Consider the following 13801-nt stretch of genomic DNA (forward strand, 5'->3'; position numbering starts at 1 on the left):
TTCTCAAGCAAGCTTATCAAGGAAGCTTCTTAAGGAAGTTTATCAAGGAAGCTACCTAGGCTATAAATAGAAGCATGTGTAACACTTGTTGTAACTTTGATGAATGAGAGTCTTGTGAGACACAACTCAAAGTTCAACTTCTTTTCCTCCTTCAATTCCATGCTCCCTCATCTTTCTTTCTCTCTCTCTTTCTTTTCCTCCATTGAAGCATCATCTCCAAGCTTCTTATCCAAGGCACATTCTTGATGGTGAAGCTCCTTCTTCCATGGCTTATTCCCTAGTAGATGACACCTCCTCTCATCTCTTATCCTTTGTCTTCCACTGCATCTTCATGATGGAAAATCACCATTATAGGAACTCATTGAAACTCAAAAATCCAACCTCCATAGAAGCTCCACAAGCAAACTTCCATCAAAAAGGAAGATTAACCAAATCAACTTTTTGAAGGATGAAGATTCCTTTAGTAATATTCAAATCCAACTAGAGAAACCTCAAATGAAAGAAAAAATATCGTCCTTACTAAAACACATCCAATCAACAATTTGCTTCGATTTGGCACGTGCGTTTTGAAATCAGAAAAAGCATATACTCAATCTCCCTTGTGATAAAGACTTCAAGGAAAAACATATTCCCACAAAATCCAGACCAATCCAAATGAATGAAGAACTTCTTCAATATTGCCAAAAGGAAATCAAGGATCTCTTTAATAAAGGATTAATTAGGAAGAGCAAAAACCCTTGGTCTTGTGTTGCTTTCTATGTCAACAAGCAAGTAGAACTTGAACATGAAACACACCTCGTTTAGTCATAAATTACAAATCTTTGAACCAAGCATTACAATGGATTTTAGGTATCCTATTCCAAATAAGAAGGATCTACTCAATAGGTTGAACTCTACAAAAATATTTTCAAAATTTGACATGAAGTCAGGATATTGGCAAATCCAAATAAAGGAAACTAATAGGTACAAGACTACATTCATAGTTCCTTTCCGGCAATATGAATGGAATGTTATGTCATTCGGTCTGAAGAATGCTCCTTAAGAACTCCAAAAAATCATGAATGATATCTACAATTCGTATTCAAAATTTGTCAGTGTTAACATTGATGATTTGTTAATCCTTTCTCAAACCATTGACCAACATTTTAAACACATGTGTACCTTTATTAATATCATCAAACAAAATGGACTTGCAGTTTCTCAAACCAAAATCAATCTTTTCCAAACAAGAATTAGATTCCTTGGTCACAATATCCATCAGGGAACAATTATACCAATAGACAGGTCAATTGAGTTTGACAACAAATTCCCAAACCAAATCTTAGACAAAACCCAGTTACAAAGGTTTTTAGGGTGTCTAAATTATGTCTGTGAATTTGTACCATACTTGAACAATATTGTCAGACCACTACATGATAGGTTAAGAAAAAATCCTCCTCCTTGGTCTGACATTCACATCCAGGTTGTCAAGAATATCAAGCTCAAAGTTCAATCCATAAAATGTTTGTATCTCCTAATTTCGTAGGCATTCAAAATTGTCAAAACAGATACATCTGACATAGGTTATGGTGGTATCCTCAAACAAAAAGTTAATACCTGAGAAAATGTCATTGCATATACATCAAAACATTAGAACTCAGCACAACAAAAATATTCAACTGTTAAAAAAGAAGTTTTTAGCAATTGTTTTGTACATTTCCAAATTTCAATCTGATTTGTTAAATCAAAAGTTTTTTATAAGGGTTAATTGTAAATCAACCAAAGAAATTTTACAAAAAGATGTATAAAATATTGCCTCAAAACAAATTTTTGCTAGATGGCAAGCAATTTTAAGTGTTTTTTGTTTCGAAATAGAGTATTTCAAAGGCACCTCAAATTATCTACCTGATTATATTTCTCGTGAATTCTTACTAAAAACTTGTCATGCCGCCTAAGGTAGCTAGTGCCTCCATACGAGAAGGAAGAGGTCGCGAAAAAGGTTTCAAATTGGCTCTACCAGAGCCATCCCCAAAAAGGGTTTTTTCACCTTCCAAAACTGGGTGATCAACCCAACTTGGGTCATCTACCCAGAAACCAAAACAACAAGATGGGTCATCAACCCAACTTGTTGAAATTAAATCTGAGTCATCCACTTAGGATCTTTCAAAACCACAAACCTCAAAATAGTTCAGAGCAGCCTATGTTTTTCCAATCGAAACACTCTTGGCCCTTCAAGAAATTGACTTAACCAAACTTCCAAAGAAAACCTAGGATGACATAGCCTCTGAGTCAGATGATGAATCTGAATTAGACCTCCAAACCCTAATCCAAAAAACTAGAGATTCAAAAGTTGTATGCAATACTCAAAAGGGAAAACAAATAATTACACCAACAGCAACACCAGCCGCAAAACCGTCTAATAATTATATTTATAAAAATAAATTTTCAACTATTTTACAGATGAAACCGAAATACTGGGACAAGAATGCCTTTAAAGTCACAGCAAGGAGTTCCCTCCTAATTTCCATTTCAAACCAACAGCCAATAACAAAACTATAACGTTCTATGAGTTCATTTTAATATATTCAAACTCAATCTCTATTAAACATTTCAAAGATCAAAATGATCCCCTTCTAAACATTCATTCAGCAATCCAAATTCTAAAGGTTTTACAACCCATACATTTTGGAAACAACTTGAATGAGTTCAAAAAAATTTCTGAACCTTTTAATTCAATAGGTTATAATTATTGGGACTATAAGGATTCATGGACCAAGGTTTTTTGGCATCAGAACAACAAATTCAAGCACTCGTGATTGATCTATTTCAAGAACAACACGAATTACAATTTTCCAAACTGATTCCTTCAGTGGTCTAAATTTTTTGGACCAATTCCTGAGATTTTCCATAACCAGTTTCAACAAGGATTTTCCCGGTTCAAGAAGTTGTTCAATTCTGAGGAATCATGAATTCCACCAGACCTCAAGTATTTTTCCAGTTTTGCTCTTGCTTGGATATTTTATTGGCAATACAGATACAGCAAAACAGAAAATAACAAACAACTTTCATTGTTGCAAAGACATGCCTTTGTCAAGTGGTGGAACCAATTTGATGCAACAAAAGAAGAACCAGATAAGGTAAAAATATGATTGAAAGCTCATCCAGTGTTTCTTAAGAGAACTGATCTAGAGATTTCATTGTTTCTTAATAAAAAATCCAAGCTAGCGGCTTTCCTAGCAGGATTCATGTTGAAGGAACATCTGACCAAGAACTTAAAAAAGGTTCTTCAACTACTTCAAGATCAAGAAGAAGGAGTTTCCGTCAAAGAAGGAAGACGCCAAGTCGACGTACTCTTCAGATGATTTTTTCAGAACGAAGATAATTATTTTGGTATAAATTTAGTTGAGGATTAAATTTTCATTGTAACCTAAACTATAGAAATAGTCTAGGTTAAAATAACCTAAACTGTTGTTAAAGTATTTTTCAATTCTATAAAGAGTCCTTGAACACATTGTGAGATATCTTTTTACACAAATAGTTTAGAGAGAAGTGAGATAGGCTCTAAGAAACAATCTTTGTAAGTTTTTCTTTCTTCTCGATTAAACTTGTAATTTTCTTTGTCTTTCTCCCTTTCCCCTCCTTACTGATCCGGTGTGGACTATCGCAGTTTCAGTTTTTTTTATGATTTTATTTAATTAAAGCTTTTAATTATTATTATTTCTTGTGCAATTTCATAACTTGATTATCATATTGTTGTATTTCGTGTATCCTATTTCTTTTTTGTTGTATTTCGTGTATCCTACTTCTTTTCTGTCCGTTCGATGCTTTCGCTGATCTTTGGTATAAGCGTTAATGGGCATGTATACCCAAAAAAATCAGCTATTGAGCTGAGTTTATTTTCTTAGCTCCAAACCTTTTTGCCTTCAACTACACTACACTCCCTCAAAAGTAAGGATAATATTATACTTTTCAGTTTTTCATCATCATTTGTACCCATTTTAATTTACGTTATCATGGCGGGCTTTTACTTAAATAATTATTTGAGTAATGTTTCTTTTTATGTTTTTATTTTTTTACGCTACTTTCATACTTTTCTTAAAAAAACTAAAAGAGAAAATTAGAAATTTTCCTCTTCTTTCTTCTATATGATAATAAAAAGAGAGTATGAGTGTAGTACGTACTGTTACTTTAGTATCATGAAAAAGTGGGAAAAAATCTTTAAAGCTAATGTGACATTCTTCCATTCATACATAATGTGGTCTTTATTATCATCGATTTAATAATATCATGGTAAAAAATGATAAATTTAAATTTAAATAAACTAACAAAAGTTTATTACGATAATAGAAAATGTTTTCTAAGGATTATTACTTTATTTTAAAAACTAAACTATTACTATTACACAAAAATGCTATTAAAAATGCTTTAAAAAATGTTATTACTATTACACAACCACAGCTGCGAATATGCATATTGCAAAGCAATGCCCCCACCACAACCCCAAGACTAAAGAGAACTCTCTTTTGTAGATAATAACTCATAACAAATCGATAATCTATGCAAGTGCCCCATCCCCCATATTATTACTATGATAAACAAAAGTAAAAAGTTCAACACCACCATCAGCAAGCTTGAAAACCAAAGAACAATATTAAAACTTTAGTAAAACAAAAAAGAAAAGATTAGCATATTAAACCAGAAGAAAGCTTGATGATGGGTGGATCAAATACAAATACATACCTGACGCTAGAAGGGTAAACACAAGTACCGCCAGAGCCTGCTCATCAAGAAAAAGAGAAACAGATAAAAGGGTCAGCTACGATTATTGTTCCAAGGAATAAATGCTAAGAGAGAAAAAAAAGAAAAAGAAAAGAGAGATTGAAGGATTTACTGGGGTCAGATGCAGTAACAGTGGCTGTTCCCGCAAAGTCGCAGGACCCTTGACCCTTCCTTTGGAAGTAGCTGTTCACGGCGTAGTTACAGTGGGCCCTAACGGTGTTGGGCTGGAAACAAGACCCGTTTTAGCGGAGAGGGTTATATTCAGCACCAGCTCCACAAGCATAGTCCAAGGTTTTCTGCAGGATCGCCTCGCTTCTATCCTTGCAAACGAACCATGTAGCTAGGAGAGAAGCTTATGGCTTTTGCATTAATAAAGGTGTATACACGGTTTGAAGAGCAAAGGACACATGAATCTACACTAGATGTTTATAAGTCATGTTGAGAAATGTGGTGCTTATGATTGTTACATGACCAAATATGTCCTTAGCTAGGAGGGAAGTTAGTTCTTTGAAGATAGTGAGAAAATAGAAAGGAGAGAGATAGATCCAGTAGTTAAAAATATGGAAAATGGAAAAGGGTTTTAACTAAAAAAAAAGTGAGAAGGGAGAGTAAAGGAAAAGGAGTTTGAAAGAAAAACATACTTGAAGTGCCACTGAAAGCCAGAAGAAGCAGTGCTAGAGCTAGAGCAGCCATGGGAATGGTGTTGGGACTGAGGCTGAGATGGAGAAGAAAAACGTGGTACAGCTATAACAGAAGAGAGTGAGTGAGAGAGAGGAGTGTAAAATGGTGTGGGTGCGTGACAGAGTGTGTGTGAGTGAGTGAGATCAGATGAGAATAAAAGGACAAAAGGAGAGGAAAATGGTAAAGTTGTGTAATGTTTAAACGGTGGGATGATAGTTGGCCCCAGCTTTTTGTACTTTTACAATTTCACTTATCACTTCACTATTATACTATAATATTGTGATTATATTTTGATAATTTAACATTTTAAACATTTAATTAATAATTTATTTTTTTCTTTTATAATATTATATTATTAATTAAATCAATCATTTATTTCTCTCTTAAATTCTAGACAACTTAACTCCAAAAAATATTTTTCATATCATACTAAAGTTAATAATAATAATAATAATATGCTTGTAATCACGCTCCTCTTTTCTTTACCCTGTATCAAGGAAGGGAAAATAGTATCATAGGGACTCGTGAAAGGCTAACAGGGTGAGGAGGCTTAATCACTGCACAGTAAACGGACCTTTGGGAGTGTGTCACTATTTATCTTTCACCATTTCTTTTGTCATTTATGCTACCATGGCATCCAATGAGTGGGAGCATTGAAGGGGCAAAATAAAAGGGCTTTTTAAAGATTATTTAATTAGTGATTTCATCTCTATAGTTTAACAATTCATATATTTTTAGTTTATATGATTTGAAAAAATTTTTACTGTATATAATTTATATTTTAATTCCTTTTTAGTTCTTATAGTTTAAAAGTTGTCTTTTTAGTCCTTATAATTTATATTTTAATTCTATTTTAGTTCCTATAGCTTGAAAGTATAGTTTGAATTAATTTTTTTTAGTTTCTATAATTTGTATTTTAATCATAGTTTAAAATGATTTCACATTTTAATTAATTGATAATATTACTTATTTCAAGTTATAGAGACTAAAAAAAAATTAAAATATAAATTATAAGGACTAAAAAAATTATTTTCAAACTAGAGATACTAAAAGAGAATTAAAATATAAATTATAGATTCTTTGGAAATAAAAGATTTTATGTTGCACCATGCCTCTTATTAATGGTTCTTTGGACTAGATTAAAATTTTAAAACATCACATGGATATGTCCCATGCACCATGGTTCCATTTATTTTATACTTTTCATTTTTTTAAATTGAATGAGCCCATAGGCCGACCCTTTTGGCCCGTCGAGGGTTGGCTTGGGCCATGAAAATAGCTGCTCATAAAATTCACTGGATTGTAGTGCACTGACACACCTCTATTCATGGGTAATATTCCTAAATAAAATTTACATTTTTCACTCATGCATATTCCATGGATAATATGTGTGGCTAAAATTTAATTATTTTTATTAATTTTTCTAACTTAATTATCACTCAATTATCTTTATTGATTTTTCTTAAATTGTTTTATACCTTTATTAGTATAATATTTAATATTTATTTTTATAGAAGATAATTAAACAAATAATGACTAGAACTATTCAGCCACTATTTCGGTTGTTGATAGCAACAAATAATTTCGATCGCTAAACTGCATTTTTCTAGTAGTGTAATTTGAGATAATGTGGTATATATGTACTTACAGTTATGTCCTTATTTTTTACATAAATAATGATTTAATTGTTAGGGAATTCTTCTCAGTGGACAACAAAGAGCAGTGAAGAGATTATCAAAAAGCTCCAACCAAGGTGCAAATGAGTTCAACAATGAAGCTTTATTGATAGGAAAGCTTCAACATAGAAATCTTGTGGAATTCATTAGCTTTTGTCTTGAAGACAAAGAGAAAATACTTATTTATGAATATGTGTTAAACAAGAGCCTTGGCTGCTGTTGATGGATTGACAAGTGCATCAATTTGTACAACTAGTAAAGTAAAATGGAAGTTCGAGTGTCGAGTCCATAGGAACTTTATTTGTACATAGGTAGGTGAATATATAATTTTCAAGTAATTAATAAATTGGTTAAAAGGTTGTGAAACAAACAATAAAATAATTTAGCGTAAAATTGAATTAAAATAAACAAGAGAAAAAAAAACAAAATTAAATTAATTAATTAAAACAGACAAGAAGAGAGAAGCCAATATTAGAAGCAAAAGTTGATTCAGAAGATGAAGATGTTTGGGGCTTAGCATACTCTCCTACAACCTAAGGAAAGGTAGTTAGTCGATATCAACATTTTGGGCTTGGGTTCCAATGATAATTTTTCTTTTACATTAGGCTCAAAATGGGTGCAAGGGATAAATTCATTCACAGGATGACTTTTGGCTAAGAAGCTGAATTAAAATAATAAACAAGGTCTTGATCATGTCCACATCATACACGTATTTCAAGCAATCCAAGAAACATGCAAAATCATAAAATTAAAACCAATTGTTCTCTCATAATTTAAAGATCACACAACTTATCGGTTTTCATTGAAGTATTCAGATTCTCATTCCATGTTTTTCTGTCAGAAATACTAACCTTTTCACTCTTGTGTTGGATCGAATGGTCTCAGAATAATTAAGAAGGGGGGGTTGAATTAATTATTCCTAAAACTTTACTAATTAAAAAATTACTCTTCTAAGGCTTTTACTAAATTGTTAAGAGAATGAGGAGTAGAAGAGAAACTTAACAGAAAGTAAAAGCGGATATTAAATGCACAACGAAAAGTAAAAGAGTGGGGAAGAAGGAGACAAACACACAAGAGTTTTTATACTAGTTCGGCAACAACCCGTGCCTACATCCAGTCCCCAAGCGACCTGCGGTCCTTGAGATTTCTTTCAACCTTGTAAAAATCCTTTTACAAGCAAAGATCCACAAGGGATGTACCCTCCCTTACTCTCTTTGAACCTAGTGGATGTACCCTCCACTAGAACTGATCCACAAGAGATGTACCCTCTCTTGTTCTCAATCAAACCCAAGTAAATGTACCCTTTACTTGTACCACAAAGGATGTACCCTCCAATGTGTTAAGACAAAGATCTCAGGCGGTTAAACCTTTGATACTTTGTGAATGGGGATACAAAAGAATTCTCAGGCGGTTAGTCCTTTGAACACTTTTGTATAAGGGAAAGGGAAGAATCAAAAGAATTCTCTGACTGTGTCATTTTGAATTCTTTGACAAGGGAGAAGGGAGACACAAAAGAATTCAGGCGATTAGTCCTTTGTTCTTTTGGAAAAGGGAGAAAAGAGACACAAAAAGAATTCAGGCGGTTAGTCCTTGGCGAATTTTTTTTGGCAAAGGGAGAAGAGATGAAAAGAATGAATAGCACAAGTTTTCAAGGTTTAGAAAACCAGAAAACTCTTGGAAAGCTTTTTGGCACAAAGAAGAAGAAGAAGTTCAAAGAGACTCAGAAATCAATGCGGAAAAAATTGCTTGTGTAAAGAATGAATTGGAAAAGATAGATTGAAAATGCAAAACAAAGCCATGCTTTTATAGACTCTTCATGTCTGGTCAAGAGAACCATTTAGAAGAGTTATGACTTTTAGAAAAACTTAAAACCAATTTGAAAAGTCAAAAACCATTTGAAGAGTTACATCTTTTGATTTATTCAGAAACAATCACTGGTAATCGATTACCAAATTAGTGTAATCGATTACACAAAGCTTTTATGTGAAAGGATGTGACTCTTCACATTTGAATTTGAATTTCAACATTCAAAGGCACTGGTAATCGATTACCAAAACATTGTAATCGATTACAACTTTTTGAAATTAATTGGAACGTTGTAAATTCAATTTGAAAACTTTTTCAAAACAATTTTGCTACTAGTAATCGACTACAACAATCTGGTAATCGATTACCAGAGAGTAAAAACTCTTTGGTAAACAACATGTTTTGAGAAAAATCCATGTGCTACTCAGTTTTTGAAAAAACCTTTTCATACTTATCTTGATTAAGCCTTCTCTTGATTCTTGAATCTTGATCTCTTGAATCTTGATTCTTGATTCTTGAAATCAACTTTCCTCTTGAATCTTGAAGGGTTCTTGATTCTATCTTGAACATCTTGAACTCATTCTTTGATTGACCTTTGAGCTTTTTGTCATCACCTTTGTCATCATCTTTTGTTATCATCTTTAGTTATCATCAAAACATCTTTGAATCAATCTTGATTCATCATGAAGCTTTGCTTCTACATCTTGTACTCTTAGTTCACACTCCATAACTTACACTGATGCCTGCTTGCACGACAATTAGTAATTCACAAAAAATATCCATTAGTACGCATTTAGTCTTACTCATGCAATTGATTCACTCAAAATGTATTGCAACCAATTAATAAGTGTCTACTTCTCTATCATGCATCGAACTAAATTAAACTATTAAATGATTGAGTTTAAACTACTAAAATTAAAGTGTCCTAAATGTAAGAATTTAAAATGAAAATAAAATAAATGAAAATGAAAACAAAACAAAATAAATAAAGACAAATATAGAAAATTAAAAAAAATCCAGATCAAAATGGGTTTCAATCCTGTGTGGGCCCTAGATCCCAAGCTTCCTTTGTAGCAGGGATGTCTGCAACATAATAATCATTAGCTCCAGCGTTTGTGGCATCATTATTACCAATACCAGAGGTATCACCCCCCCCCCCTTATAGAAGGAAGCTGGACTCCTGGCCAGGCAACCTGAGATAAGAATGCCTCTAGTGTCATCACTAGCTGCTGGAGAGATAATTGGTGAAGACTCTGCATCAAAAGGTATTGGCAATGGTGAAGGCTTTGTAGAATGAGGAAAAGATGCTCTAGTTGAGAGGAAAAAAGAGAAGGCTTACCGACTTTAGAAGAGGTGGTTGCAGGAGGGATCATTGGAAGTGGAGCATCTGGAGCGATTTGGGCCTTGACTCGCCTTGGCCCCGGGAAGACAATGGAAGGGTCTGTTGTATTCACAATTGGCTTGACATCTTCTTCTAGAAACACAGACTTCGGGTGCTGCCAGCAAGGTCAACTTCTTGCTCAATTGCCTTCACCTTAAAGCAGTTCTTGCTATCACTAGGATGCTTTATTGCCTCAAACAAGTTGAAGGTGGCTTTTTGATCCTCCACACTCATCTCTAAGTTTTCACTCCCTATGTCCACAACACATTTTTCCATCACCATGAATGGTCTACCCAATATTAAGGGAATATCAAAATCCTCTTCTATGTCTATTATCACAAACTCCACCAAAAAAGTGAATTGGCGAACTTTGACCAGGACATCTTCAACTATACCATATGATCTGATAATGGAGTGGTCTGCTAGTTGAAGAGTCATTTTAGTAGGAACAACCTTTAGATTTCCAATTCTCTGGCACATAAAGAGGGGCATTAAATTGATGCTTGCCTCTAGATCAACGAGAGCTTTACCCACTAACACATCCCCAATAGAGCATGAGATTGTTGCATTCCCTGGGTCTTTGAATTTCTATGGTAAAATTTTCTGAATCATAGCACTGAAATTTCCTTCCACCATGATGCTTTCATTATTGATATATTTCCCTTTCTTCGTGAGGAGGTCCTTAAAAAATTTGGTATACAAAGGCATCTTTTGTAAGGTCTCTCTAAAGGGAATGATGATCTCTAGCTTATTGAAGATGTCAAGAAACCAAGAAAAATATCGCTTTTTATCCTTCTATGAAGGCACCAAGGGATGTGGGACGTCCTTCACTAGGATTAAGGGCATCTACTTTCTCATTACTCACATCCTCCAATACTCCATCATCTCTCTTTTTTCTCTCTCTGCATTCTTCCTCCTCTGACTCCTAGTGAAAATTACCTTACACTCCTCCTTGGGATTCTTCTCTGTGTTCGCCATAAAACTGCCCGTGGACGTTTAAGCCAATTTCTTAGCTAATTGGCCCACTTGAACCTTTAGATTCCTGATGGTGGATTCAATACTCTTGTGATTTGACAGAGAAAGTTGCATAAACTGAGTCAAAGTATCCTCTAAATTAGTGGTCCTCTCATATAGATTAAGCCCTTGGTTGGGAGGCTGAATAGATAGACCGCCTTGATCTTTGTTGAAGTTATTCTCTGGATGGGATCTCCAACCTTGGCCTTGATTTTGAGAGAAATTTTCCCCTTTATGGTATCCTGGAGACCTTCCTTAATGGAACCCTTGACGGTGTGGATTGGTTATATAGTTGACCACTTTAGATGAATCATCTTGGGTCATGTATATGCCTGGCTCATAGGCCCCACCACAGATGTTGCATCCCCCAAATTGCATGACTAAAGAATGGGTATGTTGCACTGCATGCAACTGTTGAGGAAGCTTGCTCAATGTTTCTAGTTGCTTGGCTAAGAGCTTATTTTTGGCTAATGGTGTGTCTTGTGATGTGAGCTGAAGAAGACTCTTCTTTATAGGTGTGTAAGCTCGATCACGAAGGATGGCATGGCCACTAGCTGCCATGTTTTCAATCAACTCCGTAACTTCATCAAGTGTCTTCAATTTGATCTTTCCACCAGTGGAAGCATCAAGTAATTGCTTCGAATGGGGTCGCAAGTCATCAATGAATATATTTAACTGAATCGACTCGCTAAACCCGTGGGTAGGAGTCTTCCGGAGTAAACCATGGAAGTAGTCAAGAGCTTTACTCAGTGATTCATCGGGGAATTGATGGAATAAAGAGATTTCCACCTTCCCCTCAGCGGTCTTGGACTTTGGAAAATATTTCTTTAAGAACTTCTCCACCATCTCTTCTTATGTCTGCAAGTTATTTCCTTTGAACGAGTGCAACCATCTTTTTGCTTCACCAGCCAAGGAGAAAGAAAATAGGTTGAGGCGGATGACATCTTCAAGAACTCTTGCTATCTTCACCGTGTTGAAAATTTCTATGTATGTAGCAAGATCAGCATATGGATCTTCATTTGGTAGCCCATGGAAGAGATTGCCTTAAAGCAATTGGATGAGGGAATGTAGATAAGTGGTGTTGGCAACTTGAACTTCAGGTCGGGCTATGCTTGTGAAACACTGATGTGTAGACGTACTAAAGTAATCCTCCAAGGTGATCCTGTGTGGTCAGTCTTTTGCCATGATGTGTTTTCAAAGTTGGGATGTGGAAGAGAAGAAGATGATATAGAAGATTATGGTTCTTGATTCCCTTGTTGTTCTCTCTTTCTTCTTGCAGTGTTGTTTCTTCCACGCGTTGCTTCAATGTCTAGATCCAATGGAACAAGATTTTTTTCCTCGCATACAAGAAAGAAAAATACTACCGTGCATGTTATCATAGAAATTAAAATTTTAAACAAAAAATAAAAATTTATAGTGAATAAAGAAAATTTGAAAATTAAATATTTTTTTTACTTATTTAATTTTTTTGGAAAAATTAATTAAAAATAAAATTAGAGAAAAATAAATTTCTCAAAAAAGCTAAAATATCCAAAATACCAAGTACAAAAAACAAAGTCCACGGCAACGACACCAAAAACTTGTTGATGGATTGACAAGTGCACCAATTCGTCCAAAGTAATAAAGTTAAAACGGAAGTTTAAGTATCTTATCCACAAAGACTTTGTTTGTATTTAGGTAGATGAATATTTGATTAGTAAAAAAAGTTAAAGAAAATTTATTTTAAAAGGTTATGAGAAAAACGATAATTTAAATTAATTAATTAAAGACAAAAAAATAGAGAACCCAATAATATTTTAGAAGTAAATTTAGAATATGAGAATGTTGTGAACTTAGCCTATCAGAACTACTCTTTGATATAATGCTAATGATTTTTCTCTATTTATCATTATTTCAATTTACACATGCATCTACTAGTATACTCTAACTTTGATCTCTCGCAAGAAAAGGGGATGGAAGGAAGGAATGACTAATAATGATTACTTCTTCTTCTTCTAGCCTTTGTCTTCTATGAGGAATTGTATTCTCTTGAGATTTCTGTGTGTTTTTTTCCTTCTTCTCTCTTCTTCTTTTATAGGTGTAGATTAGCTTAGTTTTCACACAACCTTCATGCTAAGCGGGCTTCTCGCGCTAAGCCTACCTTTACTTTCCTGAATTAGTTTGTTTTTCTTAATTAACCCTACTTTCCTTAATTAGACATGCTTTCCTTAATTAGTCTATTTTTCTTAATTATCCCTGCTTTCCTGAATTATCCTATTTTTTGGGCTTTATTTTACTCACTAAGCATTATAAATTCACCACTTTTAATATTTTTTTGTAAAAAAATTAAATGGTGTTAATTTAACAATTATTTTCTCAAAAATGAAGAATTAGGAGAGAAAAATAACAAATTCTTACATTATTTAACCCCAAAATATATTCATAATTAACAGTTATCAAACCATTGAAATTAAATTGTCATAAATGTCAAAAAATAAAATAAAAT

General features: G+C 33.8%; 1 pseudogene; it reads right to left on the reverse strand.

Moving 5' to 3' along the window:
* Positions 1–1082: 1082 nt before the first annotated feature.
* On the reverse strand, positions 1083–5633 carry LOC114367217 (annotated as a pseudogene).
* Positions 5634–13801: the final 8168 nt, after the last annotated feature.

This window comes from Glycine soja, chromosome 9 (genome assembly GCF_004193775.1).
Source record: "Glycine soja cultivar W05 chromosome 9, ASM419377v2, whole genome shotgun sequence".
Lineage (NCBI taxonomy): Eukaryota > Viridiplantae > Streptophyta > Magnoliopsida > Fabales > Fabaceae > Glycine > Glycine soja.